Raw genomic sequence first — 27,283 nt, 5'->3', positions numbered from 1 at the left:
AACTCGCAGTAAAGCGGGAGCTGATTGGTTTGTGGCGATGCGGTTGGGAGAGACAATTGCGGCGCGACTGGGTCATCCGGCCCCGTGGGGGCGCTCTCCCGGACTCGGCCCCACCCCAGATGGGAAGTGCGCGGCCCTGTGCCATGGATTGCATGCGCGGCCTGTGGGATGGTGAGGTGTGTGGCTTGCAGCCTGTTGTGTTTTTGAACGGTTAGGCTTATGTGGAGCTCATGTTTGAGCGAAACTCGGTCATTAAAACACGAGCCTTCCATTTTCTAGTGGCTGGGCTCAGAACTAGTATTTCCTCGCGCCTCCGAAACATGAACAGTTTTAGATTATTCTTGCAGGATCTTGAAATACGTTTGGCCGGATCACAACCCATCTACCACCTGTATGTCCTCTTAATTAACTTATTTATATCTTGTTGCAGTCCAGAACTTACTTCCTCTCCGTGTCATCTGTTAACTTTTTATCAATGGCAATCTTTAAGAACGTTATCGCCATTTAAATCTCAAATCAGTATATATAACAATAAAACAGAAATGCATGGCTCCCTAAAACTTGTGTTGATCACGACTCTTCTATTTCTCTCACTTTTAGCACTATTTCTTGAACTCCCACGCCTTTCCTTATCAAGTCCATGCTAACTTTCCTCAATTAACTTGTCTTTCTTAAAAAAAACTGACGCTGTCCCTCAGAATTTGAGTAATTTGCCAAATACAAACACTAAGCTGAATTTGTACATTACCATTCTGTTCTTAAGTTTTACTTCATTAGTAGTTTCTTTAAGGTGATTGCTAGTTGGAAAATAAGTACTATTTCCTCTTTTTTAAGGAGCCTGCAATACATTTTATTCTGGCTGGAAAATGTCTTGGAACTTTTGGAGAATCTAAACTCTCCGTCAGCCAGCCAATGGTGTAGTAGCTTCAGCATCGGACTTGGAGGTGAATGGTCCCCAGCTCGAACACTGCCGGCTCCTTGCACACTTTCCATCCGTGCTAGGTTGCGTGTCGAGTTAGGAACTCAGTCTCGTAAACAAGTCAAATGCCATGGAAATGGCAAAAAAAAGGAACAATAACAAATTCTCTGTACATGCTACATTAACCATGACTAATGCAATTTTTTTATTCTTTATTAATCCCATCTTTTGTGGGGATGGATGCAAATAAAAAATGGGATTACCTTTATCTAAACTACCGTTTTTCTATGCACTCTTTGCCTTCCAAATTTACTATTTTCTTTCATCTTGCATCTTCTGCATCCTCGATATGCTATTTGCAATGTCAAGCTCCTGGCATTTGTCATCCCTTTATTTCTGCCTTCTCCTGTACAATTCCCAACATGCAAGTAGTCTAGATTTTGGAATTATCCAATTTCATTGGGAGGATACTTAGATTGAACCCTCACTGTTACTTTGAATTCCTGCCAGTCTTCTGGAAATATTTGCCCTTAAGTTGCTGTCCCAGTGTTTTTGCTAAACCAAATCTCAGCCTTACGAATTCAGCCATAACTGGATTTGAAGCTTCTCTACTGGTCTATCTTTATCCTCTGTAGCTATGCCAAATCTATCTACATTAAGACCATTGTCTTCAAAGTGCATTTCTAAGCGTAATTCTCTAAAATTACACCCAGTCCAGTGTCATCACCCCTTGCTGGGGTTGCTACATATTAAATAAAACATTCTGGAATGCATTTCAAGAATTTTGCACCTTCCATACCCTTTACCATCTGAGCTATATTAGGGTGGCTGAAATCCCCTGCTGTTCCTCCCTTGTTATTTTTGCAATTCTCAGAAACTCGCCTAGGTACCTGCCAGAGTTCTTTGTTTTCTTTTTCTTAGCTTTGTTTTTTTTTCCCTCTGGCTTCCAAACTAATTTTTTTGCCTTGTAGATTTGTACACTAAACCCTCGCTACCTGCAGTTTTTTTCCTTCTTTTCCATCTGAAATGTTTGTCATGTTTCCATCCTCCTTTTAACAAGTTGGTACTGACCCAATTAGCACCAGCAAACCTCCCCAGAAGAGCATTGGCCCTGGCCCTGCAGGAAGCAATCTACTCAGCTTGTACTCCCAATTGAAGTTCACATCAATCAAGTTTATTGTCATTTAACTACTTACATATATAACTATATAATGTATATAGAAATGAAACAACATTTCTCAAAATCAGGGTGTAAAGCACATAACACACAATAACCTACTGTATGAAAGTAAGGGTAAAATCTACAGATGAATCACACATAATTAATAGACTAAAGTGCATAAATTAAATATTGTAAGGTATGGAACAGGTTAACCAGTGACACTTGGAATGCGATACAGCAGAGTGTTCAGAAGACTGAGAAGAAACTGTTTCCCACCCTGACCGTTCTTGTTTTTTATGCACAAGAGACTCCTGCCTGATGGCAGAAAGTCGGAGAGGATGCTGGAAGGATGGGTGGGGTTCTTAGCTCTCCTGATAAATGTCCCTGATGGAGATGGATGCTAGTAAGACCCCTATGATCCTCTCAGCTGTTCCCACAGTCCTTATGTAGCGACGGAGGGACTTACAGTCTGATGCTCAACTGCTTCACTACCAGATGGAAATGCAACTTGTCAGGATGCTCTCAATGGTGTTCCTGTAAAATGCAGTTAAGATTGTGGGGGGGGAAGAGTCTGCCTCAATCGTAGGAAGTGGAGGAACTGCTATGCCTTCTTGTTCAGGGAGGTAATATTAAAACATTCAGTCCCAATGCCTCAAGAAATCTAAATCCCTCTCTCCTGTACCACTTCATCAGCCACACATTCAACTGCACCATCCAATTTCAGTGTTGATAATCCGGCTTTGATGTCCTTTTTTACTTGTATTCCTTGGTTCTTGTAATCTGTCTGGAGATGCTTATCCTTTTCAGTTAGAGCATTGGCACATACAGGGACACCAGACTACAGCTGAGCACCCTCAAAATGCTTTGAAGTCACTCAGTGGCATCCTTGATACTGATACCAGCGACAAAGAATATCATCCTTGCATCATGGCTACAGAAGTAGTATTTTTCCAATATCTTCTGAATCCCATCTCCATATGACTTAAGTCAGTCACCTATGATGCTGTGCACCTGGCTCTATTCAGATGTGAATTCCTTGATACAGAATGATGTGTTACATTGCTGATGAAGCAAATCTGACCTATGACATTTTAAGAAGACGCAGAGAGGTTTCAGGGGAATCTAGAGATTTAATATGATTTTTCTGTGATTCAATATAATCTCTAGCAGAGTGAGTGGTGACTTCATTCAAACTTACAAAATTCTTATGGGGGGTGGTGGTGGGGTTGCTACTTCTAGCTGAAAATTCTCGAACTGGGGATTTCAAACGCAAAGTAAGGAATGGGCATTTTGGACTGAAATGAGAAATTTCTTCACTGAAAAAGGTGGTGATTTTTTGGAATTCTCTGCTTTCTTTGTGTTCAAAATAAAATGGGATAATTTCTTGGATATAAAAGGAATTGAGAATTTTATGACATTCAAATCTTTTTGCATATTATGCCGTTGTGTTTATATGCCTTTGGATATGCTTTGTAGCTCCAGTGATCATTGATCAGTGTTCATTTCCTGTCACTGGAAGGAGTTTGTATGTTCTCCCCATAACCACCTGGGTTTCTTCTGGGTGCTCCGCTTTCCTCCATGTTCCAAAGATGTGTGGGTTAGGGTTAGTAAGTTGTGGGCATGTTATTTTGGTGCTTGGAAGGTTGCCCCCAGCACAATCCTCAGATGGTGTTTGTCATTGACACAGAAATGACGCATTTCACTGTATTTTTTGATGTACATGTGACAAAAAAAGGCTAATCTTTTAAGAACTGCTGCAATCTCTGCTTAATTCTGTTAATCTGCTTAGCAGTTTTCCATTCTCCTCCATGAGCAAATGTTTTAATTGCGGGATTATTACCCTATGAAATGCGATTGGAGATGGACCCTAATGATGCCTGCTATTGCTCAGGTCCAAATCTAGATTTGGAGTCCTTCCAGTTAATGACTTCTCACTCATGTGGTTTTCCAAGAGCTGAGAAGAAACTTGAATTTCCTCATAGTGAAGCAGGTACATTCAGGGAAATTGAGCAGTCCTGTCATGCCTCTTAATCCAATAATTCAATAAAATTGACTAATTCTCTCAAGTAAATAATTAATAATTGATTACATGTTAGTTTATTTAATTGAGTAGCTGGGGACTTTATTCTTAATTTAACACTATTTATCTGTTTATAATACTTAGCAATTTATCTCCCAGACCACTCTGACAGCACAGCCAAACCCATGACTACCATTTCCAGGGCAGCAGGAACATGGGAATGTGATTAGCTACATCTTCCTTTCCATGTCACCTCCCTGTCTGGCAAATTTATTGTCTTTTTTTTCCAAACTGGATCGAAATCTTGAAACTCCATACCTCTAGAGTATGGCAGGAATGTTTGTATGAGAAGGACGATAGCGGTTCAAAGAAGATGATACACCATCACCACAAATCAGCAATAAATGCTGGGCTTGGCAATACTCTCTACAACCTCTAAAAATCAATTAAAAAAGAGCTATTTTGTCTCTTCAGTTCCCACTCTAAAGAGCAGGAAAGTCCATGAAAGTGGAGAGAGCTACGAAGATCTAGAATTAAGGGTTGCTGAATATCAAAACTGGAAGAGGCTGTGAAAGAAAGAGGGTAATATAAATAATTAAAGTTATTCTAAGTGAATTAAACAAATAAATAGAATGTGGACAGGAATTCTATTGCTGCTGCAATGTCCGAATACTTGCGGACATTTTATTCCAAGGTGACTAACAAGCAACTCGAAGAATTGCTCTATGCTGAAATCTGAGCAAGAGACACTATTAAATATCAGAGAGAAGTTACTTGGACGTGTTGCTCTGGAGTTAGCCACATCACTTGGAAAAATGCTTTTAAATTGGCATGTTGTCAGGGATAGGAAGGCAAGACAATGTTTTACTTATTCTAGTAATCAGAGAACAGCAAGGCTCCTGAGATACATTGAATGCATGCCTTGCCCAACATAAGAAATCCAATTTCTTTACACCTCCTTGACAACTACAGATTCAGATCCATTTATTCATCACATACATTAAAACATACAATGAAATATGTAGTTTACATTAACAACCAACACAAGCAAAGGATGTGCCATGGGCAGCCTGCAAGTGGTGCCACACATTCTGGCACCAACACAACGTGCCCACAATTTTCAGTAGAATAACACAAGCAACAATTGAATTGACTTTATTTCTTACATCCTTCACATTTATGAGGAGTAAAAATCTTTATGCTATGTCTCTGTCTAAATATGCAATGTACAATTTATAGTAATTCGTAATAAATAGTAGTATAACAGGACAGTCAATATAGCATAGAAATGCAATTGTATCAGTGTGAATTAATCAGTCTGATGGCCTAGTGGGAGAAGCTCTCTCAGAGCCTGGTGGTCCTGACTTTTATGCTGTGGTATTGTTTCCCAATTGATAACATCTGGAACAGTTTGTGGTTGGGGTGACTCGGGTCCCCAGTGATCCGTTGGGCTCTTTTTACACGCCTGTCTCTGTAAGAGTCCTGAATAGTGTGAAGTTCACATCTACAGTTGTGCTGGATTGTCCGCACCACCCTCTGCAGAGTCCTGTGATTGAGGGAAGTACAGTTCCCATACCACGCAGTGATGCGGCCAGTCTGGATGCTCTCAATTGTGCCCCTGTAGAAAGTCTTAGGATTTGGGGACTCATGCTGAACTTCTTCAATCATCTGAGGTGAAAGAGGTGTTGATGTGCTTTTTTTCAGCACACAGCTAATATGTAAATAGAGGTGAGCCTGTCTCCATTCCTCCTGTAGTCCACAACCAGCTCCTTTGTTTTTACGACATAGAGGGAGAGGTTGTTTTATTGACACCACTATATCAGGGTGATGCCGACTTCTCTGTAGGCTGCCTCATTATTATTTAAGGTTAATCGACGTAGTATCATCAGCAAATTTAATTAGTAGATTGGAGCTGTGGGTGGTGACACAGTCGTGGGTATACAGGGAGTAAAGGAAGGGGATTAGGACACAGACCTGAGGGGCACCTGCGTTGAGAGTCAGATGGGCTGAGGTGAGGGAGCCCACTCTTACCACCTGTTGGCAATCCGACAGAAAGCCCAGGATCCAATGCACAAGGCAGTATGAAGGCCAACGTCTCTGAGTTCACAACATAACAGAAATGAAACAAAACAACAACAGCAAAACAAGCCCCTTTTCTACTTCCCACACAACCTCTCACATACACATACAGGCCTCCAACTCCAGTCCCTGGCTCAAAATCTCAGACATTGGGCCTCTGACTTTCAGACCCCCTTGACCCATGCATTTGACCTTCAGATCTCGACTTCCAGACTCGCTGACTTCAGCCAGTATGGTTATGGGAGTGGGCACAGTCCACTGCAACCTTGATTTTGAAATCAAAAGGTTATATTGCCAACTCCTTGATGGGGTAATGGAAAACAAGAGAACATAGGAAGATGCTGGAAGTCCAAGCAACACACACAAACTGCTGGAGGAACTCAGCAAGACAGGCAGCATCCAGGAAATGAGTACAGTTGAAGTTTCAGGCCAAAACCCTTCGACAGGACTGGATATGGGTTTCCAGGCTGGAGAGGAACTTGAACTGGGAGGCTCAGGTCCATCATGGTCCATCAATGACACAGGATTAAGGAATTAGTTCCGCTGAAAGAATTTTGTGAATCCAGATACTGCATCAAAAAAAATACCTAAAAGGTAGTAATCTGGGGTATAAACTAAGCCACCAGTAATTTATCACAAGGGTAGAAGGATCATTGAGATGTTAAAGGGTTCAGCGAGATAGATGTAGGTCATAGATTGTTATGGGATATGGGTTTCAGTTCATGGGCACTGGCATAAATACAATGAAAACAGCAAGTTAATCTATGGGGTTGGACTACACCAGATTTTTAGTACATCTAGCTACAAAGTAGATAGGGCTTTAAACCAAATTTAAGTTAGTGAGGGTAGAGACTTCCAGAGCAGAGAAATTCAGAATGCTAAAGAATAAGAAACATTGCAGGAAAGTAATTGGGGTTAGGATGATCAAGTTGTACCAGGAAGGAACAGGTTGTAAATAAAACCAACTGAATAAGGGTCTTGGATGAAATGTCAACTGCTCATTTCCATACCTAAATGCCACATGGCTTGCTAATTTCTTCCAGGATTTTGTGTGTTGCTACAAACAACTGTGCACTAATGAATAGGGTTCAGATAAGAGAAAACGGCAATGAGACAAACAGGGGCATGGCATAGAGAAATTATGGTCACATGGTATTAACTTTGCTTTCTTGAATAAACTCAGAAAAATTCTAAAGTTATGTTCTCTATGAATAAAAATGGTGGCAGAACTTATCTTGAAGAAAGGTAATGCAATTGGGAAATAGATTTGTTTGTTAATGGAGTGGCTAATTATCCCTTGCCTCCCTTGGTTAGACATTAAAATATTAGTTTCGAAAATAAGTAACCAAGGGCATGCCAGGATAAAAAAGCTATATGATTAAATGTTGTTTATTTGAATACATTGCTGAAAAGCTAAATAAAATAATGGCACAATTAGTAACACATTGGTTTGATCTTGTATCCATCCCTGTAACATAGTTGCAGGGTGGCCAAAATCTGGAATTAAATATTGCAAGTATTATCTTTTAAAACTATGGTCAAAATGGAAAAGAAGGGGGAGGGGCAGAGTAAAGTTTGAAGGTGGAGGTAAAGGGACTAGTTCTGATAATAAATAAGATCTTTGGGAAAGGAACTTAATCCAGAAAAATCAGTATGGAGCAAGCTAATAAATAAGAGTAGATATAAAATTCTGGTTAGAGAAATTTACAAGCCCTAATGTAATTCATTGCATTTAACAAAGCCTCAATCATCAAATTATAGTTACAAATACAAGGGGTAGATGATAGAATAACAAAGAATTGCATCTCAACAGAAAAAATGGTACAATCAATGCTACCTGGTGAAATTAAGTGTGATGTTAGATTAGTGGTACTGGGTTGAGAATCCAAATCAATTCTGAAGGCCACTGTTGGCAAATGAAGTTCAACACATTAAGATAAAATAAAATAAAACTCAGCATGTGATTGTATGGGGGTGCTGAAGGTTTGCTATTTCGGAAGAGGTAGAATCAGGCTTACCATCTCTGGCTTAGATAACATGAATGCTCATTCATTTGTTCCAAGCACAACCTGACGTGTAGCCAAAATTAAGATTAGGGTCTGCAACACCGGGAGTCAGGTAAACAGTTTTACAGCTGAAGCTTGGGTCTAGAGTGTTTATATATTTCCATTTTCCTTTAAGCTAACCAGGTTCACTGAAAATCTATAATACAGGTACTACTAAAATGCAATTAAAGTGAGTTTAGATAGTGATAGGAGTAATATTCAGTTGTCCAGAAAATCTGCTGGACCAGCACCACCAAAGTTCTAAAAGTGTCAAGTCATCAGGGTTACACTGTGGCATAATTTGGTAGGAAGAATACAGAGACCACCGTCCAGTTCGATTCCCCAGATGAGTCCACATCCTGTAACTCCCAACACTATTATCAGAATCAGATTTAACATCACTGGCATATGTCGTGAAATTTGTTAACTTTACAGCAGCAGTTCAATGCAATACATGATAAATAAACAGAAAAAAATAATTGAATTACAGTAAGTATATATATGTCTATTGAATAGTTAAACTGAATAAGTGCAAAAAAACCAGAAATAAAAAAAAGTAGTGACGTGGTGTTCATGGGCTCGAGGTCCATTTAGAAATCAGATGGTAGAGAGGAAGAAGCTGTTTCTGAATCATTGAGTGTGTGCCTTCAGGCTTCTATATCTCCTCCCGAAGGAAACAATGTGAAGAGGGCATGTCATGGGTGGCGAGGATCCTTAATAATGGATGCTGCCTTCCTAAGGCGCCAGTATTATGGAAAGATCTTCCTCATGAATGATGGCATTAGTTAAAGAAGGTGGCTCATCACCATCCAAGGGAGAATAATAAATGTTGAGATTATCAATGATACCAGAAATTGTAGGAATAAACTTTCCTCTCTTCATGGGGTTCCCATTCTTTTAAATTCCTAACTTTTGCAGTCTATTCAAGCTTCACACTCCATGGTCATACATTATGTTTAAAGAAATGATGAATCCAATGATATACTATCTACTTTAACTACATACTACCATCTATCATTTATACTGATGATCCAGTAGATGGTTGTTCATAAATCTTGATGTTTGGCATCTGGCTTATTCATTAGGAACATAGAAAACCTACAGCACAACACGGGCCCTTCGGCCCACAAAGCTGTGCAGAGCATGTCCTTACCTGAGAAATTACCTAGATAGTACACCACCTCCCCAAAACTGCAGACACATGAGACCAACTCATGTTACTGGGAATGTAGGTTGTGTGCATGGCCAGAGCTTGGACTGGATACAGCAAGGGTCATGGGGAGGTTTGGTAGCTGGAGAAAAGTTGTGCAGCTGAAGCTGGGGACTGGACTGCTTGCATGTGTCAGCTTACTTCATCAGCTGGAACTTTGCTGCTTCTGTTTCTCAAACACACCTTAAACTCACCAGGGTTTAATTTCTGCTCCCTTTAAATCCAAAAAATTGTAACATGTTAAACAAAATGTGAAATAAAACTTTATTGGGATAATATGAGTAACATTCAGTAGCTTGGAAAACATGCTCTGCCAAACTTCCAGAGGCAGTGGAGTTTTGATGAGTTGCTATTTTTATATAAATTTTAAAGGTACCATTGCCTTTTGGCTGGCCTTCTGACTTGGGGGCGTGTCTTTTTCTGGGAGCTGTTTTGGGATGTTTGCCAAATCTGTTGCTTGGTTACACTATTTTAAGGCTTATTGTTTGGATTTAATGTTCATTTTACTGGTTATTACTTTAATTTCTCTATTAAATAGTATAAATAATGGGTCATACTATTAATTTACTCAGTCTTAACATGAAAGGATTAAATCACCGTGTGAAGCGGAATAAGATTTTTGCTTATATTAAAAAACTTAAGGCCCCAATTACTTTTTTTAAACAAGAAACACATGTATGTAAGTGTGATATCTTACAACTTTTCAGTAGATGGAAAGAACTACATTTTTACTCCTCTTTTCAGGCTAAGTCTAAAGGAGTTTTGATTTTTATGGATAATACAATTCCCTTTGCCAAACATAAAGTAGAGTCTGATACTAATGGGTGTTTTGTCATAGTGCCAGGAAAATTAGATAATAAATTATTGGTATTTGCCAATTTGTATGCTCCGAGTACAGATGATCCAGGATTTTTTGAGCTTTTTTTTCGTTTTTGCCAGATTTGAGCCTTTCCTCATTGGTGATGGGAGGAGATTTTAAATGTTGGTTAGATCCAGTTTTAGAAAGGTCATCCTTTAAAACAGTGACACTTAATAAATCAGCTTTGTTTATTCAATCTTTTTTAATAAAATGCAGTATTGTTGATATATTGTGTTTCTTACATCCACTAGGTAGGGAGTACTCATTTTTCTCTCATGTCCATCATATATGCATTCCAGGATTGATTACTCTTTTATTGATAGTCAAATGATTTCTTTTGTTCGATCCTGTGAATACAAAGAAATTGCTGTTTCAGATCATGCTCCAGTGCTTTTATATTTAAATCTTCCTGGTCTTCCTCAAATAAACAGATCTTGGCATTTTAATTTAATTTTGTTAACTGATAAAGATTTCTTAAAATTTCTGGAGAGACAAATTATTCTTTTTTTTTGAAATGCATACATGGGAAGAGACTTTTAGTCTTATTAGATGGGATGCCTTTAAGGCTTTTATTAGAGGTCAAGTTATTTCCTGTACTGCAAGTGTCAAGAAAAAGAACTAATAAAGAGAAAATTGAGTTAGCTAATCAGTTAGGACAATTAGATCAAAAATATGCCTTGGTTCCAGACCCTGCTTTATAGAAAAGGCATGTTGAAATTCAAACTAAATTTGATCTTCTTTTAACATATCCAATTGAAACTCAACTTTTAAAAGATAATTCAATTTTATATCCATGGAGACAAAACAGGTAAATTATTGGCTAAGCAATTAAACTCCTTTATAGTTAAATGGCAAATTAAAGAAATTTGTAAAGCCAATGGTGATAGGACAACTGACCATTTAGAAATAAACGACATTTTTAAAGAATTTTATTCTAAACTTTATAGTTCTGACCCTCTGAAAGATAGCTACAATGTATAATTTTTTAGATCAATTAAACATTCCTACAAGTTCTTTTGATAACCGAAAACAGTTGGATCAACCTATTTTGTATGAGAAAGTTGCTGACGCTGTATGTTTCTTGCACTCGGGGAAGGCTCTGGTCTTGATGGATTTTCCGTAGAATTTTATAAGGCTTTTTCCTCACTTCTTATACCTCATTTATGTGTAGTTTTTTCAGACTCCTTTAAGTTGGGTAGGTTGCCACAATCTTTTTACAAAGCTGCTTTATCGCTTATTCTCAAAAAGAATAAGGACCCAACTGAATGCTCTTCATACAGACCAATTTCTTTATTTAAAGTTGATACTAAAATCCTATTAAAGTTCTGGCCCATAGAATTGAAAATATTTTACCATCTATCATTTTTGATGATCAGATGGGATTCATTAAAAATTGATATTCCTACTTTAACAACCTTCGTTTATTAAACATTATTTATTCCCCTTCTAAGGAGGTATCAGAATGTGTGATTTCTTTGAACGTTGAGAAGGCTTTGATCAGGTTGAATGGAATTATTTATTTAAAACTTTAGAAAAATTTAATTTTGGACCCGATTTTATACAATGGATTAAATTACTGTATCTATCTCCTTCTGCCAGGGTCCTTACTAATTTTCAGTATTCCAAACCTTTTAAACTTCAACATGGAACTAGATAAGTTTGTCCCTTGAGCCCTTTGCTCCTTGATTTGGCCTTAGCCATTGCTTTTTGAGAATCTAATGATATTACTGGTACTCTAAGGAGAGGGACTGTTCATGAAGTTTCACCTTATGCTGATGATCTCTTGCTTTTTGTTTCTAATGTCAAGATTTCACTACCTCCTGTGCTTTCTTTGCTTTCTTGTTTTAGCCAGGTTTCAGGATACAAACAATTTACATAAGAGTGAACTTTTTCCTCTGAATAATTTGCCATCAATTAATACTAACCTTCCTTTTAAAAATTAATAAATCAATTTACCTATTTGGGTGTAACAATTACCAAGAATTATAAACACCTATTCAATGAAAATTTTCTTACCTTACTGAATTTTGTAAAAAGGACACTATCAAACTGCTCGCCTTTTTCGTTATCCTTGATTGGCCAAATCAATTCAATTAAAAGGAACATTTTACCTAAATTTACATACCTTTTTCAGGCATTACATGTTTTTATTCCTACATTTTTTTTGATTCTCTTGATTCTATTATAATATATGGAAAAACAAACATTCTCGACTAAATAAAGTTCATCTTCAAAAATCTAAGAAGAATGGAGGCTTAGCTTTACCACATTTTAGGTTTTATTATTGGGCAGTCAATATACAAAATCTTACATTTTGGACATATTATATTCACCATGAGGACCGTCCGATATGGGTTTCTTAGAAGCTAACTCTGTTAACAAATCTTCTATTATTTCTCCTCTCGGATCCTCACTCCCTTTATCTTTTAGTAAACTAACTGAAAATTTGGTAGTTAAACATACTTTGAGGATCTGGGTACAATTTAGGAAATTCTTTGGTCTATTGAGATTTTCTTTGTCTAGTCCCATTTGTTTTAACTATTTTTTTTAAACCTTCAGTGACCGACTCAGTTTTTAAAAAATGGGATAGATTGGGTATTAAATTCTTCCAGAATTTGTTTGTTGGAGGAAGTCTTCTTTCGTTTGAGCAAATGTCAGCTAAATATAGTTTATCCAAAACTCTTTTTTTTCGTTATTTACAAATTACTGATTTTTTTCATGTACTCTGTATTCTTATATATATAATTAAAAATGTTGGAAAGAAATTAGAGACTTTCTGCATTTTCAGCTATATACATTTCCTACTAGTTCTGATAAGGATTTATTAGACGTAATTTTTAATTTGAAACCTTTTTATAATGGTTCAATATCCAATATTAATGGTATGTTGTTAGGAATGAGAAACATTCTTATAGACAAAATTAACAATCTTTGGGAACAAGACTTACTGACTTCAATTTCTGAGGAAACTTGGAATGAAATTTCTTTTTTTTATAATTTATTTTTTATTGGTTCATCATCAAACAAATATTTCCATAAGATGTATTTCAGACATTGTACATATATATCACAAATCTCCACAAAGTATTGATCTGAGGTATACACTCATAGAAAAGAGTGGAAAGAAAAAACAAGCAATAGGAAAGAACTATGTACAAGTAGGGAGTGATCTTTTTTTTACAACAGATTCATTGATTTGTGAGAATAAAATCAGGCCTATGAGGCATTATGTAGTTAAACCATTTTTCCCAGTATGAATCAAATTGTTCCAAATTGGATAAAATTTTCTTATGTTTGATTGGATTTAATAGCCTATTGACATGAAAAGAAATGAATTTTGCCTTGTCCTTAGCCACCTGTATTTATCTGTCAATGTACCATTGAAATTAGAATAAAACTTAATCAATCCACTCCCTGAACAAATAAGAACCAAGAAACGCAACTAACAACAAAAATGGCAACGAATGTGTGATTGCAAGGCTGAGGTCTCTAGTAGATGAGCTAGAGGAAATGGCTAGCTGTGGGGGATAACCCCCCCCCCACTTGTGAGTTGAGGGCCCCCATTGCAGTGTTCATAAAAGTCAGTGAACAAATCCATTACACAGAAAAGATTTCCCTGTTTACTCCTCATACACACACACACACACACACACACACACACACACATATATATATACACACACATACATACACACATACTTTACATACACATTCTCATTTTGGTGCGGAAAAAGGAATAAGTGAGAGAATAAAGAATAACAACTAAGTAATATAAAATCCACATTATAATAGGTATATCACCGTGTACTTTTGCTTCCGTTTAGCTTCTCAACATTTTTAAAGTTAGCCAAACTTTATGGCTCTTCTGAAGGGGGCGAGGACTGTCTTTGGGAAATTCCCGGTCTCTTCCTGATATATTTCTCTCGGCCTCCTCCCGTCTCCTGCCTTCTCGATTCTCGCACTATTTTCCAAGAAGAGCGGGATTATTCCTCAGTCAGGCTTTCCCTCGTTTTGGTTACGCTAACGGGCAACCCTCTGGCCTTCATGTCTGTACATGTCTCTTCCTCTGTCTGGTACAACCGCGTCCCGTTGTCATAAAACACTCGAAGTTTAGCAGGGTACGGAGTTTGAAATCTAATCTTGTTTTACTTTAGTACTCGCTTTACTTCAGAGTATTCTTTGCATTTCTGCAGGACCATGGGGGGTGGGGTAATCTTGGTCGAAATATATTAATTTATCATGGTAAAACACTTTCTTCTTATCCCAGGCCCTTTGTAGAATCTGCGCCTTGGTGCTGCACTCACTGCAGGAATTTTATTATTATTGAGCGTGGCTTTCTATCCGGGGTAGGTTTTGGAATGAACAGATGGTGGGCTCTCTCGGCTTCCAGCTTCATAACCGAGGGAAGATCCAGCGCGTCCCGTAGTAATTTTCCGTCAAACTCCGACATAGACGGGCTCTCCGCTCCTTCAGGAACGTTGTAGATTCTGATATTCTTCCGCCGTGATCTTCTCTCCAGATCAAGCAGTTTACCTTCTTGGTGATGTATGATTTTTATTGTCTTGCTCAGTATCCGCTCCACATTTTGAACGCGATCTTCCACCCTCTCAATGCGAGTCTCTGCCACCGCTATTTTTTGATTAACGCTGGTGAGCTCTGCCTTAATATCACGGAGCTGCTGCTTTATATCTTTCTTGACCTCCATTATTTCTTTCAGGATTTTGAAGATATTCGCTGCTTCGACTGAACGAGGTCCGGTGGCCGCCTCGCTAGCACGTGGTCGGGTCGGAGAGCCGCTCGCTGCACTCCTCTCGGACGCAGGCTTCGCAGTGTCACTTCTTTTATTTCCATTCCTCTTCCCCATTATTGCCCCTCTTTTCAGTTCAAATGTTATATTTGATGGGTTAACGGGGCTTAATACGCATTTTTCCGGAGGAGCTTGTGACTTAAGCTGCCATCCTTGACGATGATGTCACCGGAACCTCGGAATGAAATTTCTAAATTGGTTAACACTTCATTGTTATGTGCCCATCATTCCCTTTTACAATTGTGGTTCATAGGGCTCACATGTCTAAAGACAAACTATCTCGTTTTTATTCGGATATATCCCCTTTCTGTGATAGATGTAATAATGGAGAAGCCTCATTAATTCACATGTTTTGGACATGTCCGAGCCTTGAAAGATACTGGAAGGAAGTATTCCAAACTTTCTTGGTACTTTTCAAGGTAAATTTTAAGCCTAACCCTTTGACCGTATTATTTGATATTGTTGGAGGAAAAGACTGTATTTTGGAGACACCTGATTTGCATATTTTGGCTTTTACTTCTTCTAGCTAGGAGGGTGCTCTTGCTTAAATGGAAGGATGCTGTTCCACCTAATCATGCTCAATGATTACCGGATTTTATATCATGTCTAAATTTAGAGAAGATTCAATATTCAAATTTTGAATCTAGCCAAGACTTTTATACATTGTGAGGACCATTTTTGAGTTACTTTCAAAACCTTTGATTTATTGTTAAAGTACAGATGGTGGCTAATAATATATTTTATTATATGATAAGGGTTTCCCCCCATTTTTTCTTAGTTTTCCTAACAGCTCTGACTTCGGTAGTGGGTTTAGATTCTTCCTGTATAACAGAATTATTATATTTCAATATTATGATTTAATTTAATTTTATGAATACAGGGTTTTGTGATTGTAACTGTATTTTTAATACAATGTATTTGGTACTTTTTTTTACTTACAATATATATCATCTTGTACTCTGTATTCTTTTATGCAGAAACTAATAAAAATATTGGGAGAAAAAGGTACCATTGCCAAAATTCATTAATAGCTGAGTTTCTATTCAGGGTGCCACCAAATATCAACCAACACAATAATGTTAAATTATTTAAAATACATGGAATTATAATGTGACTTTGTGTTCAGCAGAATAATTTATATTAATTAACTTTTAGCCTTTAATAATTCTAGATGGTAACAGTTCATGCTGCTGTTGCCTACTTCAGGTTATCTATGCTCACTCTTAATCTCAGACTGTCCCTCTATTCCCTGCCTGTTTATGTGCCTGACTACTTGCCTCTTAAACATTACTTGTTGCATCTGATTCCTCCACTTACACTGGAAATGTTCTTGAAATTGCCTCTTGCCACTCTCTAGTACCATCCTTGCTGTGGTAGGACTACAGACCTTTGATTTGATCCATTGGTTGTAAAATGGCTTAACTCTGGCTGTTGTTACTATTTAGTATGCAAGTAGTCCAATATTGCAGCTTCACTCTACGGACACTGCATTAGTTAGATGAAACTGGCACACCCTTACCCCTTAATGTGGTAAAAGAATCAAAAGGGAAAATGATGGACATATGAGAGAGAATAAATTCTAGGGTAAAAAGAATAAAGGGCTCAGGAGATTACTTCACTGCAAGTTAGTTTGGATGGCTGGGCTAATTGACTTCTTTCTGCACAGATCAATTAGCACCCCAATAGCGAGCAGGTCTATCTCAAAATAGCAAAGTAGTTTCAAATTTAAACCTTCATCTCATCAGAAATTAAACAGTCATTATTAAAATAATACAAATATTCAACCCCCATCAAACCTATATTCAACAATAATTTGTCTAATTTTGCTGGCCACTGTCCCCTGACTATATAGCACCACTATTTATAAATTGAATTACGTTTTATTATAAATTTCCAGATTTCCGTATCCACAATATATGCCATCTTTCCAACTCCAACCTAACCTCCCTCCCTGCACACACACCCACAACAAACACACAATCTCTTCTCTCCCTAATTTCTTGCACTTCTATGCTACCAAAGCCTTTGTCCTATCAATTTAGAGGTTATGTTTTCCAATGAAATTTCTTAGATTCTTCAAAATGTTGACAAAAAATTGGAATTAGAATTTAAAAGGGGTTTCTTTGCTTTGGATGTCAACATTAGAGAAATAATATAAAGACAGATATCAGAGAGATAAAATAAAGATAGGGATACAATTAATAATTACTTGGAATGGTGGGAACTAATCAGAGACAGCCAACATAGCTTTGACAAGGACCAATTTGATTTAAAGAGATAACAAGGTGTATCAATGGGGGCAATGCAGTGGATGAGATTTACCTAGACTTTATTAAGACCTTTGGCAAGGTCCTACATGGAAGGCTAATTCATAAGCATCTGACTAATGAAATCCAGGGCAATTTTGCAAACTTGGTTTGGCAATAGGAGTCAGAGGATGACAATTTTTGTAATTGGAAGTTGATGATTAGTGGTATACTGTGGAGAGCATTCTGACTGATTGCATCGCTGTCTGGTATGGGGAGGATGGGGGGTATGGTTTACAGCACAGGATCAAAATAAGTGGGGGACGTCACGTGTGACGTAAGATCGAGACATGGAAATTCAGCTCTCCAGTAAAAAAACAGTAAATTAATATTTAAGTGAAGAAAAGTTAGAAAATACTTTCAAAAAGTTACCTATAAACTACTCAAGATTGTTCCAAAATATGTCTCATAAGCAAAAGCAGAAGAAAACTATTACCTTGAAGACAACACAAGTTGGAGAAGTATCAAGGCCTGCCGCCACGAAAGAGACGCGGGCTCAAGTGCATTTTACCTCCAGCGATACAAAACAGGAAACTGCGGCAACATCAACCTTCTCCAAAGAAAAAGAGCAACAAGAATTGTGCATGCGTGAAGGAAGGGGCACGCACAAACACGAGCAACCTGAACTACAAACCCCGGCTACAGTCGGAACTGGAAGTGAAAGTGAATCTGAGGTAGATTCAGATTCTCTGGATAAATCAGACGAAGATGAAGGTAAAAGTTTTTCTGGAGACATAGGAAAAACTTTGGTGCAAATAATGCATGAATTAAAAGCATTAAAAGTAATAAAAAAAGATATTAAAAATATTAAGATTATGTTTGACAAAATGATGAAAGACAGGACAAAATGATTAAGAAAATTAAAGACTTGGAAGAAACAACGGGAGACATCGTTGAAGGAATGAATAAAATGGAAGACAATATTTCTGCCTGGACATCAGAAAGAAAACAGTTGTTGGAAAAAATGGATGTGCTTGAAAATTTTAGCATAAGAAATGATAATAAGATTGTTGGACTTAAAGAAGGTATAGAGGGAGAGGATCCAATAAATTGTTTTCAAAAATAGATCCTGGAAAATCTGGAAATGGAAGAAGGAACTCAGTTAATTGAAATTGCAAGGGCTCACAGAGCCTTAAGACCAAGAACTCAAGTTGATCAAAACCCACGATCAATCTTGATAAAATGCTTAAGATATCAAGATAAAGAAAAGATCCTGAAGGCGGCTGCCCAATGTGCCAGAAAGAGAAACGGACCATTGATGATAGAAGGGAAAACAGTACTTTTCTATCCTGATACAAGTTATGGCCTTTTGAAGAGAAAGAAGGAATTTAACCCAGGATCAAAATAAGCTACAGAGAGCTGTAAACTTAGTCAGCTCCATCATGGGCATTAGCATTCATAATGTCCAGGACATATTCGAGGAGCGGTGCCTCAAAAAGGCAGTGTCCATCATTAAGGATTTCCATTACCCAGGACATGCTTCCCCTCTGCCATCCAATTCCTGAATGGACATTGAACTCATGAACATGACTTTTTTATTTCTACTTTTGCACTCATTTATTTTATATATATATATACATATTTACTGTGGTTCACTGATTTATCTCTATGCATTGTATTGTAATGCTGCTGCTGCAAAGTTGCAAAGTTAACAAATTTCCTGACATATGTCAGTGATAGTAAACCTGACTGATTCCCACAATGATCAGTTTAGGACACTCAGTGTTTGCAGTGGACATTAATACTTGGATGTGGAAGAGGCAGGCATGATCACTAAGTTTTCAAATGTCACAAAGATTTGCAGAGTTGTTGATAGCATGGAAGGTAGCCTTAGGAGGCAGAAAGATATAAATATATTCAGTGAAATTGGCTGAAAAATGGCAGATAGTGTTTAATACAGACAAATGTGAAGTGATGCATTTTGGAGTACAAATGAGGCTAGGACATTCTGTATACCATGAATAGCTATGTTTCAGGAATTACTGAGGAACAGAGGGACTTTGGAATATGCCATTAATGCTTGGAAGTGGCAACATGTGTAATAAAGTGATAAGTAAGGGTGTGGGATATTGGCCATAATTGGTTGGAGCATCAATTACAAAAGTATGGAAGTTGTGCTCCAACCTTTTAAAACTTTGGTCAAGTTTCAGTTGTATCTATTTCTGGTCATCACACCAAAGGAAAGATATGATATCAGTGGAGGAGTGGAGAGAGAGATTCATCAAGATATTGTCTGGGATGAAGAGTTCAGCAATGAGGAGGACCAGAAGAAGCTGGATCTGTTTTACCTGGAGCAAATGATGTAAAGAGGGATTACTATAGTAGTATATAAAATTATGAGTATAGATAGGGTAGACTGTAGGAAACATTTTCCTGCATCAGAATGAGGTAAAATCAAAGGACACATATTTAGGGTAGGTTTCAAAGTGTTACAAGGGAAACCTACTCGACACAGGGAGTGGTAAGTGTCTGGTATGCACACCCTGAGAAAGTTTTTGAAGTTGGGTTACTGACTGCATCTAAGAAGTTTTTAGGTAACCACGTGAATTGTCTAGGAGATTGCAGATCTGCAGTTCACAGACGATACCAAAGTTGTTCGTTTTGTGGACAATGGAGACAAATGACTGAGGTTATTGCAGGTTATAGATCAAACTGAGGAAATGAGCAAGGGAATAGCAGACGGAATTTAACAGACAGGTGTGAAGTGATACATTTTGGAAAGCTAAACCAATCCAAGATGTATAATGTAAATATGCTGGCCCTCGGGAGTAACATTGAACAGTAAGAATTTGGAATGCAAGTACACAGTTCCCTATTAAGGGCCTGTGATGCTGCTGCAAGCACATTTTTCACTGCATCTCTGCGTATATGCGCTTGTGCATGTGACAATAAACTTGACTTTGAAATTGGGGACACAAGTGGACAGATTGGTGAAGCAGGTGTATGGTATGCTTGGCTTCATTAATGGAGGCTTTAGGGTAGGAGTAGGGAAGTAATATTAGAGTTGTACAAATTGTTGGTTATGTTGCACTTAGAGCAGGGGTCAGCAACCTTTACCACTGAAAGAGCCACTTGGACCCGTTTCCCACAGAAAAGAAAACACTGGGAGCCGTAAAACCCGTTTGACATTTAAAATGAAATAACACTGCATACAACGTTTTGTTTTGCCTTTATGCTATGTATAAACAAACTATAATGTGTTGCATTTATGAAATTGATGAACTCCTGCAGAGAAAACGAAATTACATTTCTGCATGCAACAAAAACATGTTGACCTCCGAAAAAAAGACGTTGGGTTGAAGGTTACTTTTAAGTAAAATACTCAACGTCTATTTGAGTCCTTCTTGTATTTATGAAAAACGCCAAACTTAAATTTGCCGCCAGCAGCAAACCAAAAATAACGTCAGCCAGCTGTCAACCTGAAAAATAAAAGGACTATTTCACTGAACAATGAAAGCATATGAATATACGTAAAATAATAGGCAATTAAAATATTTATCATCCTTGTTCAGGTTGACTCACACCTGACAATGCAGTCGTATTCAGTAGGGATGGATCGATGCTTAGGGGAGTGACCAGGAAGGATAATGTGTTTTTTTCCTCTCTGAACTCACAGAAGCGTTTCCCAAACGATGTTTGCATTGCGATGATTGCCCAATGTAAATACTCCGAATTTATCATGTCGTGACCTTTTTTGAACTCTCTCAAATTGGGGAAGTGAGACAATGTGCCTTTCTGTAAATCTCTGGCAAGCAACGTCAACTTGCGCTCGAATGCCAAAACATCCTCCAACATGTGCAGGGCTGTACGTCCTTACCCCGTTGAAGAGCTGTGTTCAGCGTGTTCAGGTGCGCTGTTATGTCTACCATGAAGTGTAGCTTTTCCAGCCACTCTGGCTGTTCCAGCTCAGGAAAGGTGAGCCCTTTGCTGCCCAGGAAAGTTTTCACTTCTTCCAGACACGCGACAAAGCGTTTCAGCACCTCCCCTCTGGACAGCCAGCGATAAAAACACGTTGTAGCGGTTGCTACACGCAGTCAGTAAACTGCAGTCAAAGATAGCTTTATTCGAACTAAACAGCCTTGCTTTTAAGCCTCCCTCAACCCGCCCCCCATGGGCGCGGATGCTGCAAAAGACACGTACTCACAAACCCCCGTAGGCTATCTCCCTTAGCCTGAACGCTGGCTAATTGTGAGCCGGTTCGGATGTGTCAGGAAATGGGTCGCCACAAAGTCTTATTTAGATTGTACAAGATCACCATAATCTTCAAATTTAGATTTACATTTCAAAAACTAACAAACTAACATAAAATACATTTTAATTAAATACTGACCATGTAGCGGTGTGCTACACGCAGCGCTAAAATTACGACACGGAGTCGGTAACTGCAGTCGAAGGAAAAAACTTTATTCGAAATCTTCAGCCTCACTTTTAAGCCTCCCTCAACCTGCCCCCCATGGCGCAGAGGCTCCAAAGCTCTGTGCTCGCAAACCCCCGTAGGCTATCTAATTGTGAGTCGGTTCGGATGTGCCAGGAAAAGGGTCGCCACAACCAATTATTTCCCAAAGCAACAGGGAGCCGCAGCACAGACGTAAAAGAGCCACATGCGGCTCCGGAGCCGCGGGTTGCCGACCCCCGACTTAGAGTATTGTGTGGATTTCCACTCACAATTGTTATAATCCCAGCCCCCTCCTTTGTGAGAATCGCAAAAGCACCCGTCGAAAGGGGGGGGGGGGGTCAGTAGACCCAGTAGGAGAGACGTGCCAAATTGCACGTCCCACCCAGAATGCAGAACAAGATGACAACGACTATTGTCTTATGGAGACCACGTGAAAAGCCCTTGGGCAAGGTGGGCTGGTTGAGAGAGAGATTGCATCATCCCAACCTGATTGACACCTGCGACCCCGTGAGGAAGTATAAAGGAGAGTCTCAGGGGGACAGCCCCTCAGACGCACCCAGAAGACACGAGAGTGATCCCACAGCAGCGGGAAGCCATTCTGAAGGAAGCCACGTGCGTTAGATTCCGGGATTGGAATTTGTGGCTGGAATCACAGAAAACCGCTTTTAACTAACATCGGGGAGAGGAAACCAACGCTCCTCCCCCCCCCCCCCCCGGATTTCACGAAAGCCTCATCAAGACTCGGCAAGTTCTTTCTCTTCTCTCCAATCTCTCTCTCGGTCGCCCCACGTGAAACCCAGCAATTTTCAAAGGGCTGAGGCCTGCAGACTACTGAGTGACTTTTATATTTCCAATGACAATCTATTAACCCCTAGACAACCGTAGAGCTCACTTCTTAATGATGATTATTACTATACCCGCGCTTTAGATTGAGTGTTGACGATGTGCACTATCTGAATGTATGTATTAACCCTACTTTTGTGTCCCTTTATCAATAAAAAAGTTTGAAAATAGTGACATCAGACTTCCACGGACCTCTCTATCTTTGCTGGTAAGTTCTCCAGTTACGGGATTTCGTAACACTATACTATTGCAAGAATGTGATTAAACTAAAAAGACTGCAGAAAAGAATCCCAGGAATGCTGCCTGGATGGAGGGTTTAAATTATAAAGAGTCTGCATAGACTGGGATTATCTTCCCAGAAGTGTAGGAGGCTGAGGGGTGATCTTACAGAAGTTTATAAAATCATGAGGGAATAGTTAGAGTAGATAGTCACAGTCTTCTTCACAGGACTGGGGGAGTCTAAAACTAGAGGACATCAGTTTAACCTGAGAGGGGAAAAATTTAATAGGGAAGCTGAGGGGCATGTTTTTCACACAAAGAATAGTGAATATATGGAATGAGCTCTCAGAGGATATAATGGAGGCAAGTACAATTACAAACACTTAAAAGACCTTTGGAGAGGTACAAGGATAGGAAAAATTTAGAGGGATATGGGCCATGCAGTCAAATGGATTTAGTATAGACAGACAGACGTCTCAGTCAGCATAGACATATTGGTCTGAGAGGTCTGTTTTCACGAATCTATGTATCTAGCCATAGAAGGTTATGGACCAAGTGCTCTGAGATGGGATTAATATGAGAGGATGTCATTTGGTTGTCATTGGCAAATTGGGCAGAATGGCCTGTTTCCATGCTGTATATTCTATAATACTATGCAAGTTAAGGGTCACTAAATATGTACAATCTGCTTAATGGTGTTTAACAGATAAAATCCGGACACCAAATCTTGCAGAGAATGAATAAGCTTGCAGGTTTGAAGGTTAGGTTCGGGCATTTACTTTGAGAATTGATGGAAATTCTGTTTATATGAGAAAACAGACCTAGAATTTACCCAGGACTCCTCCTTGGTCAAAATATACCATGCTCAGGCACCCTCGCACTATGGGGCAGTTGCATTCCAAGAAAACCACAACTTGATGTAAAGCCGCATCATCTTTCTTTTCCACATAACCTGTAAGAGAATTTTATTCTGTGTCTCAAAATTTTGGATAGTGATTTGTGAAATCTGTGTTTACCCAAATGGATACAAGGAGTGGTAGGGTGTCATAGTCAGAGCGGCTGGATGCATATATCAGGACTTTGGCCTGGGTGGAGGAGTAATGTTCAGAAGGAATGGGTCTGAGTGGTCAGACATAAATTACATAGGTAATATGTCTGGCAAGATTTTGTTTTTGAAGTTCAGGCATTCATTTAAAATACTTGATGTGAAACCTTTTAAGCAACTTTTCTTCCAAAGAATGGCTAACAAAACCTCAATGAGTTCCTTGGACTTGTGCAGTGCACCAGAGGGTGTGAGAGCTGAGATTTTTAGAGCACCTGAATTGGTTAATTGTTGTTTAACGACAGGCATTAATTGTTCAGAGTTCCTTGTGTTTCTCTTGTGTGGCATGCTCTTTGCAATGCAGTCTCCTAGTGCCTTCTGTTTACGCTTGTTAAGATTATTTTGATAGGCTTCGGGATTCCATGCTACTTGTGTGATTTAAACAGATGCTTAATTGTAGGGTCCTAGTTTTAAGAATGTTGTGGTGTTGCTTGGCCAACCCACTGATGTTCTTTTGGAATTATTAGGAATAAACTCTGATCCCCACCTCTACAACAGAGTCTCTTTCCTCTGCCTTTGGGTTCCAATATTACCACTGTACATTGTAACACAAAACAAAAGCAACCTGATCTGTGTTGACACTACAAGGATCAATTGGAATAATCCTCTTGCTTCTCCATGCAAAATCCCAGCAGAGATGTCACACCATTCTGTAGAATACTTAACATCTCACAGAACAAATGAAATTTATTGCTGTTAATCTATTGCTGCTGATTAAAAAGGTTTTGGAGATGAAAAGCAAGTGATGGGCATTGTGTTTCCACTGGATCACTGAATAATGCAAATCTGAATGGTCTGGTATGGTGTATGATCTGAACAGGTATTGATCATTCAATGTCTGCAAGCTGTCCAACAGCAGGTTTCACTAAATGCAAGTAGTGCTATGCATTTGTGAATTTGTAGGTTAGAAGATTATCATATAACCATATAACAATTACAGCACAGAAACAGGCCATCTCGGCCCTTCTAGTCCATGCTGAATATGTCATAAATTAAAATTTTAGAACATAGAAATCTACAGCACATTATAGGCCATTCAGCATACAATGTTGTGCCGACCATGTAAACAATTCTAGAAACTGCTCTAGAAGCCTAATCCTGAAATGTTAGGTGGTCAGTTTGGAACATTAAAGCTTTGGTACCCAAAAAGAAAAAGCTGAGTCTATCAGTATGATCACCCTTTTAAGACACATATGCTATTGTGTTGTTTGCTCCAGGGTGAAAACTCTTACAGAATGGATGTGGACTGCAGATATATGTTGTATGTGAATGTAGTAGGTTAAAAGATACTCACATTAGCATTAAAAAAGCATGGTGGACTGGAACGGATATTGGCAGTGGTTAGATGAAAAGGAGGGTTTGAGATGAGGGAATGTAGTACTGTTGGTGGTGACTTGGGGATCAGTGTCCAAATCTGTAAAACATGTATCCACTGATTTTCATTCTTCAAAACATCATAGATTCTGAAAAGTTCCTAATGGATTAGAAAAGATAATTTTCAGGTTGAGAAACTAACTGGAGAAGTAGTTTGGGAATAAATCCTGCCATCCTCAGCTATTTATGACATAAAATAGTAACTTAGATGTAAAGAACTAAGTGTGTAAGCAAGCTTGGATACTATGTAACTGAGTTTGCTCACAAAACCTAGGAGGAAAATTTAGTTATGAGAACAAGTCTACTAAGACCTATTAAATGAATGGACAATGGTGTGCTGATATATTGGATAAATGTAAGATTATCTGCTTTGGTGGAAAAATTGGAGAAGAAGAATATTATTGAAAAATTGAGACTATCCAAGTTCTGAGGAAGTGTTGCTGACCAGACATGTTGATAGGTTTCTCTGTCTGCAGATGCTACATGGCTGGTTCAGTTCTTGTTAAACTCCAGCATCTACAATCATATTTGTTTTCCTGAGTCTAATAAATATTGGCATTCAGAAGAGGTCTGGGAGTTCCTTGCATAAGGAACCGAGTTGACATGTAGGTACAGCAAATAATTATGAAAGAAAGGGAAAGTTGTCCTTGTTGTACCGAGTACAAGCGTGAAAATTTCTGGTGCATTTGCACAGGTCCTTGGTGATACCACCCTGAAGCACTGCAACACACACAAAACGCTGGAGGAACCAACAGGCCAGGCAGCATCTATGGAAAAGAGTATAGTCAACATTTAGGGCAGAGACCCTTCATCAGGACCAGAGAAAAGAAGATGATGAGTCAGAGTAAGGAAGTGGGGGGAGGGGAGGAAGAACCACACCTGATAGGTGAAGGAGGGGGGGTTAAAAAGTGGGAAGTTGTTTGGTGAAGGAGGTACAGAGCAGGAGAAGGGGAATCCGATAGGAGAGGACAGAAAGTCATGGGGGAGGAGCACCACAGGGAGGTGATGGGCAAGTAAGGACATAAAGTGAAGAGAGGAAAGTCTGAATGGGGAATGGTGAGGGGGGGGGACATTACCTGAAGTTTGAGAAGTTGATGTTCATGCTATCAGGTTGGAGGCTACCCAGACGAAATATAAGGTGTTGCTCCTCTAATCTGAGCCTGGCATAATCGCGACAGTAGTGAAAATGTCCTGACATGTCGAAATGAGAATGCGAAATGGGATTAAAAAGGGTGGCCTCTTGGGTATCCCGCCTTTTCTGGCGGAAGGAGCTTAACTACTCGGTAAGATGGTCTCCTAAATCTACGTCGGGTCTCACTGATATACAAGAGGTCACACCGGGAGCACCGGATACAATAAATGGCCCCAGCAGACTCACAGATGAAGTGTCACCTCTCATGGAAGGACTTTCTGGGGCTGTTACTGGTAGTGAGGGAGGAGGTGTAGGGGCAGGTGTAGCACTTGTTCCGTTTGCAAGGATAAGTGCCAGGAGGGAGATCAGTGGGTAGGGACGAATGGACGAGGGTGTCGCGTAGGGAGCGATCCCTGCGGAACTTAGTGGCTGAAGCACAACACATAACTGCGCTAAGGACTGATTCAGGAGATGAACTCTGAAAGAAGATCAAATAGAATGAAGCCATTCTCTCAGCAGTTTAGATGAGTAAGAAGTGATTTGAATGAAACATGCAAGAATCTGAGGGATCAGTATGGATCATAAACAAGAGAAAACCTACAGTTGCTGGAAATCCAAGCAACACGCACAAAACGCTGGAGGAACTCTGCAGGTCAGGCGGCACCTATGGAAAAGAGTACAGTCGACATTTCGGGCCGAAACCCTTCAGGTCTTTTACCCTGATATTTTCTCTGCAGAGATCCAGAAATAATCTGGAATGACCACGCTACCAATTTATATGCATACTTGTTAGTTCTATAGACTATTCAC

The 27,283-nt window shown here is 39.1% G+C and overlaps 1 long non-coding RNA gene across 1 annotated transcript; it reads left to right on the top strand.

Moving 5' to 3' along the window:
* Window positions 1–88: 88 nt before the first annotated feature.
* Window positions 89–16,093, top strand: LOC132379373 (uncharacterized). The gene is made up of 3 exons (XR_009507403.1): window positions 89–176; window positions 14,562–14,839; window positions 15,012–16,093. It is a non-coding gene; the product is annotated as an uncharacterized LOC132379373 (long non-coding RNA).
* The last annotated feature ends 11,190 nt before the right edge of the window (window positions 16,094–27,283 follow it).

The sequence above is a fragment of the Hypanus sabinus genome, chromosome 2 (assembly GCF_030144855.1).
Source record: "Hypanus sabinus isolate sHypSab1 chromosome 2, sHypSab1.hap1, whole genome shotgun sequence".
In the NCBI taxonomy this organism is placed as follows: domain Eukaryota; kingdom Metazoa; phylum Chordata; class Chondrichthyes; order Myliobatiformes; family Dasyatidae; genus Hypanus; species Hypanus sabinus.
This window is presented reverse-complemented; position numbering and strand designations above follow the sequence as displayed.